General features: G+C 37.6%; 1 non-coding gene across 1 annotated transcript; it reads right to left on the bottom strand.

The window, feature by feature from the left end:
- Window positions 1-1,479: 1,479 nt before the first annotated feature.
- TRNAL-CAG (transfer RNA leucine (anticodon CAG)) lies at window positions 1,480-1,562 on the bottom strand. The gene has a single exon. It is a non-coding gene; the product is annotated as a tRNA-Leu (tRNA).
- Between the last annotated feature and the right edge of the window lie 5,382 nt (window positions 1,563-6,944).

Here is a 6,944-nt window from a genome sequence, read left to right on the forward strand (position 1 = left end):
TCTTTTACTTTAAAAATTACTGCTTGTCCTATCACTACCCTTCCTTACAGAGTCCCTCCCCAGCTTTCCTGTAGACCCTCTTTGGTATTCGAAGGTTGTTATGAGGTCTCCCTGGAGCCTTCTCTTTTTCAGGCTGAAAAACCCCAACTCTCTCTGCCCCTTTCCGTTAAGAGCGGTGCTATAGCTCCTTGATCATCTTTGTGGACCTTCTCTGGAATCATTCTAATACTTCTATGTCCTTCTTGTGCTGGGGTCCCAGAGCTGAACACAGTGCAGCAATACACAGCAGTCCCAACAGTACAGATGGGGTCTCATGGGAAGAGAGAAGAGGGAGAGAATAACTTCCATCGACCTGCTGGCCGTGTTTCTTTTGATGCAGCACAGGGCACAGAAAAAAGAAGTTTTTCCTAATATCCAACCTAAACCTACCCTGGCTCAACTTTAGCCCATTCCCCCTTGTCCTATCACTGGGCACATGGGAGAATAGACCAATCCCCACCACGCTATGGCCTCCTTTAAGGTACCTGTAGAAAGCAATAAGGTCACCCCTGAGTCCCCTCTTCTCCAGGCTAAACAACCCCAGCTCCCTCAGCCACTCCTCAAAAGACTTGTTCTCCAGACCCCTCACCAGCTTCGTTGCCCTTCTCTGGACTCACTTGAGCACCTCCATGTCCTTTGTGTAGCAAGGTGCCCAAAACTGAACATAGTACTCGAGGTGCGGCCTCACCAGAGCCGAGTACAGGGGAACAGTCACTGCCCTAATCCTGCTGGTCCCACTGCTTCTCATACAAGCTAGGATGCTGTTGGCCTTCTTGGCCACCTGAGCACACTGCTGGCTCATATTCAGCCGACTGTCAACCAATACTCCCAGGTCCCCCTCTGCCAGGCAGCATTCCAGCCACTCTTCCCCCAGCCTGTAGTACTGCTTGGGGTTGTGCCCCAGGTGCAGAACCCGGCACTTGGCCTTGTTGAACTTCATACAGTTGGCCTCAGCCCATCAATCCAACCAGTCTAGATCCTCCTGCAGAGCCTTCCTACCCTGGAGCAGATCAACACACGCACCTAACTTGGTGTCATCTACAAAATTACTAAGGGTGCTCTCGATCCCCTCATCCAGACCATTGATAAAGATATTGAAGAGAACTGGCCCTAATACTGAGCCCTGGGGGACACCACCAGTGACCGGCCTCCAACTGGATTTAACTCCATTCACCACGACTCTTTGGGCCTGGCTACCAAGCCAATTTTTAACCTGATGAAGCATACTCCAGTCCAAGCCATGAGCAGCCAGTTTCTTGAGGAGAATGTTGTGGGAAGTGGTGTCAAAAAACCTTACTGAAGTCAAGGTAGACCACATGCACAGCATTTCCCTTGTCCACTAAGAGCGTCACTTTGTCATAGAAGGAGATCAGGTTCATCAAACAGGACCTGCCTTTCATTAACCCGTGCTGACTGGGCCTGATCGCCTGGTAAGTGAGATGTCAGGAGTGGGATTTGAACCCACGCCTCCAGGAGAGACTGCGACCTGAACACAGTGCTGTAGACCGCTCAGCCGTCCTGACAACTTATTATATTCTTTTCCCATTAGCCATCATTATTTTTGCCTGATAAACAAGCACCTTGATAGCAGTGAGCTTAAAAAGACAATTAATTGGATCATACTTCATAAAGTGTCAATGTCTTGGGTATTTTTCTTCATTTTCTTTCCTGACAATTTAGGCAGTTCAGCCACTTAAGATATAAGACAGTGAACAATGTATTGGACATCAACATTTTGTATCAAAATAAGATCAAAAACGATAGACATATGAGGTCTTAGTTGAAAACCTTCCACAATTTCATAATGTGTTTTAAATATATTTTGTTTCCATTTTTCTCTTTTAGAATGTCACTTGGTTTCTGTCTCCAATGGTAAATGAATGACTAAATAAATAATTAAATAAATGAAACTCAAAGGCAGTGCCAATTTATTTATTATTATTACAATAACAATAAATAAATTATTATTAAATAAATATATTTTTTTCTTAATAAAAGCACCATAAACATTAATTCTACATTAAAAGTTATTCCTTACCCTTTAGGAATTCTATCCTTTGTTTTTAAAATGAGATATGGAAGAAGTCTGTGTGCGTGTGTTCTCACTGGTCTCCTTTAAAAAACAAACCAAAAAAAAAAATGTGGAGTCCTTTTTGCCATGTTTGTTACTTCTTCAGAAATATAGGGAAGTTTTTGGAAAAAGCAGACTCAGTAATTTGTTGTTAACAAAGCATTAATTTTGTGCTTTTGTTTTCAACTTTGTTTTCAATTATTTTTCTGGAGGTAGAGAACTAAAAGGGACAATATTACCGATGTATATTTTCATAGTCATAAAAAGTGTTTTCCTTAGTTATTTTGTAGTAAATATAACAGTAACGATGCTATTTCTAAAACCAAGGATAACTCCAGGTCTGATCAGAATTAACAATTTATTATTATTATTTTAAGTTCTGGCAATTGGACCTTTTTTATGGGAATTTATGATTATCTGACTCTTTTTGGATAACTTACTTAGTAGACTAACTGGCCTAATGCTAAATGTCAGGAAATAGCTATGAAATCTGTGGAGTAGAATTGAGTTGTAACTATGTCTCTGGAGTAGGAGTAATTATGTCACATAAATAAGGAAAAAATGTATGTATATCAGCAATGTAAGCATCCAAATGGCTGCCTTGTTGCTTCCCTTGCCTCATACAAACTGGACTGTGTTACCAACTCACTGAAGAGCATTGCTATGTAGGACTGTGCAACTTATCCTGCTTTCAACATGTGCTGCAGAAAGAGTAAAGTTCCTTTAATTTATGTAGCTACCTTTTAATTTGAAAAATTAATTTGAGACTGAGTAGTTTTCAAAAAGATATACTTTGGTTCAGAAAAGCATGTGTGAGCTTGATACCTAAGTTGCAGGGAAAGATTCTGCAGCCTGTATCATGCTGGATGTGAGATTACAGTTTTGTGAAAGGTACAAACCAACCAGACAAGTTCTCCTGTCTTATATGCAGACTTCCTCCAGCTAAACGTATGGAGCTACTTAGAAAAAAGTTTGCAGATGTCAGGTCCTTAATTCTGATCTGTGTTTCTAGTGTTATATGAAGAAACTTTTAACTGTCATTCTATTTGCTTTTTTGTTGTTGTGCTTGTGGTTATTGTTTTTTTGTTTGTTTTAATGAAAATAATCTATCTGCATCTTGCTATTAATTTTTATAATGATTCTTAATCATTAGGAAAGATTTAGAATTGTTCTAACATCATTTTACATTTCTTTCTGGATAAGCTGCTATATTTATCTTCTTCTCATGCAGTCTCTCAGGATATTTAAGGGTTTGAAAAGTCTCTATTTTGGTTTATTGGGTTGCAAATTTCATCTGATGTTATTTTTAGCTAAATATTAAAAAAAAAAAAAAACAGTAAACTCTTTCAATACAAAAAAAAAAAAAGCTGTTGAGATTAGAACTGAAACTAAATATCCATAAACTGTAACCTATTTATCAATACCGATATAACAGAATATACATTGGAGTCACAAGACAGATTCTTCTAAGTGTCTCTAAGATTGTAAGAAAAACTACAGTACTAGAATCCAAGGACTTTTGGAAAAAAATAAATACCACTGAATAAGTATAGATTTAAATGTTTGCATAGTTTCAGCAAAAGTGTATATAAATATTCACTACAGCATGCAAAATAGTATCCATTCTACACACAATTACTTTTTCTATATATTGTTAAACTGTGCTCAGACTTATCTAAATGGAACAGGTTCAAGAAAAAAATTAAACTCTGTTATAGAATTCTCCATAAAATGTAGGATATATTTTCTGCCAGTTAGCTGGGCTTTTTTCCATAACAAATGAGCATAGAGAGAGAGAGATGCACTCCAGAAAGCGATTCACCCTCTCTCTAAAGTAAGACAAATTGCTTTCTGGACACAGTTTTCTCTTTCCGTTGACTGAAGGGGTGTATATGGAAAATACTAAAATGTCCTGTTTTTTTCTTCTTAAGTGCCTGCACACAAATTGTAGCCAGTATACATTAAAGTCTGCCTCTGCTGCATTCACCATGCATAGCTTTTCTCAGTTACTCTAACTATTGATTGGCATACATTTCTCTTGAAGACTTCACAAGCAGCTGAAATTACAGTCTGTGATTCCTTTCCTGAATCCTTTTACTAAGCATTTAGTATACAACCAATTTGCCAGCTTCTCTGCAGCTATGTGAAGCTTGAGCACATACCAGTAATTTCTTTGGAGATGTGTTCAAAGCAAAACAGATTAGTCTAATTTAGCTAACAGAGCAATGCGAATCTACAGCACAGCATGTTTCTAAACTAAGTTACCAATGCCTTGCGACTTTTTGAGCTTGGAGGATACTTTTCTGTCTTGCTCAGCATGCTGTTTTTTTCTCCCCATCCCTGGTGCTAACCATTCCCATCACCATTTCAATGGTAGCTCTTTTCCCTGGGCCACATATCTTAATTCATTCTACAGAAGAAGAAATACATATAAAATGAATGTATATTGTACAGAAAAATGCAGAATTACACCTTTATAAAGTGCATCTTTCCTTCTTTTATAGCAGTTATCTGTATATCTGTGTGAATATCTGGATGAGTTCTTGAGTAGAATGAGCATATTAACTTTTTATTTATACTTGTAATCAATGTAGAATATGAAATAAAGGAATCCATAATGTATGTATTACTTACATATTATACATATTACATTATCTTTATGCCCTCAGAGACCTTCATTTGCTCTCTTCCAACTCCTTTACTAATATCAGCTTTATTTTGTGAGGCTTCCTTGAGTACCATAGATACAGTGGTTTTGGGGGGTTGATTAGCAAAAATGTATAAATAACACATGCTAGTGCGACTTCCCTCTAGATATTCACCAGGGAGCATTCAGCTTTGCCTGGGGAAGTAATTTGAAAGGATAACTGATCAGGGCAAGTTTGAGAGATCCTTTTCGAGTCTGATGATATCACATTAAATTAGGCGACCTTAGAGAGATCCTGGCCTGAGTATAAAGTCTGTGGGTCTTGTGGGGCTTTGGGGGAGAAGACAAGGATGAAGTCATCAGACAAGCTCTTATTTATGACTTTAAGCTGTGGAAAATTGATTTTAAGAATACAGCTTATTTTTCAAGATCTAATACTGGTAATGATAATGTTAGCTTAAACAGCAACAACATCCATTTGCCATCTCTTTGATAACAGTAGCACATTCTCAATAGAGAAATTGTTCATTATAGGTGTCATCTAAAGGTCTCATCTAAATTTTGCTTTTGGCGAATTAGGTAGCTGAAGAAAACTGAAGAGGAAAGAAAAAACAATCATAGCTCTGACCCCACTCCTGATATTCTCTTCCCACTTCTGCCCTTTCCCCATCCCAAAGGTGGAGAACAGATTTGCCTCTATTGTTGGAAATTTCTAACAATCCCGCTCTGCTGTCAGCACTAGCGTGGCATGTGCTTTGACCCTGAAACCGTCAGGGTAATTCTGATCTGGCAACAGCTCCATTAAGTTGTGCAGCATCCTGGTGAAGAAGACTGATGCTAGCCTGGGGATAACTGTGCCGTATAAACACACACTTATATTTCCATATGTCTGCCGAGAGCATAACTCTAATTGTTGTATGAAATCATCTCACTTCATAACTTCATAAGCATTGAAATGAAATGCCAATATGTTTATAATTTTAATTCCCTTCATTGTGTTAGGCAATGTCTAGACAAAAATAAAAATAAATCTTCTTTTACAGTGGCTAGTTTGAAGTTATAGTTCCATAATAATTTTAACAAAAGTGTAAGATCTCATAGGTTTTTTGAGGGTAACACTAATAGTGTTATAGTGTTATAGCACTAATAGTGTAATAATGTTAGCTTCCACTAGCTGATGGCAAGTTGTGCTATTGCAGTTTTTAAAAGTATTAATTTCTGTATTGATGTTATTGGTTTGCACTCAGAAAATTTAAAATTAGGCACATAAATATACTTGCTATAACTGCCATGTAATATCTAGAAGAGAATTAAAAAAGCAGAACAGCTGACTGAAGCAATATTATAGGATTTTCTATGTGGAGAGAGGGTGAAGACACAGGATAATAAAAATGCATTTGAAATTTAATATTATAGGGGAAATACATATATATCACATATTACTAATGCATGCATATCAGTACTGGGGGAACAAAACATGAACTGAAAAGAGATCCCTGACAAATAACTATTCTCTATTGGTGTTATGACCATGGGAAATTTGAGATTCAAAGATAGTGTGGAGTAAGGAGACAAATCTAGTATCCAGTATCCAGTATATCCATACTCAAAGTATGTTGGCTCTGATGTTATTAATATCTAAATAACAATGAGCCCACTGGAGAAAATCTCAATTTCCTGGTAGCCCAGGTTTCAACTTTTGATGCATCTCTGAGAAAAAAAAAAAAAAAAGTCTGTAACAGAATAAGAGCATTAGCAAAATCAAACAGGATTATTTAGTTAGGAGTGCTTCCATCTGCAACACTGACATTTGTACCCATGCTGTAAAGATTCAATATTCTCATAGATTCATATTAAAGCCCAAAGTAATGTAACTGTAGGAAAAGAAAAGCATTTGTGGGGCTCCCCTGTACAAAACTCAGTATCTGATGAAACATCTGATGCTTGTGAACAGTACGACATAGAAGGAACAAACCTTTCATACCAAATTAATTCATACCAAATTCATTTTTTCTTTTCCCTGATCATCAAGATTTTGAAAAGAAGATGAATGAGTCAGGAGCTCCTTAGATCCACCTGCTTTTCTGTTAGTACAACCCAGAGACTGCTGTAGCCCTACCCAATCCTGTTCTCTAAGGAAGTGTGCATCAGCTGTGAGATGACAAACAGGTCCATGTACACTCTAGT

The sequence above is a fragment of the Cygnus atratus genome, chromosome 1, assembly GCF_013377495.2.
Source record: "Cygnus atratus isolate AKBS03 ecotype Queensland, Australia chromosome 1, CAtr_DNAZoo_HiC_assembly, whole genome shotgun sequence".
Classification (NCBI taxonomy): Eukaryota; Metazoa; Chordata; class Aves; order Anseriformes; family Anatidae; genus Cygnus; species Cygnus atratus.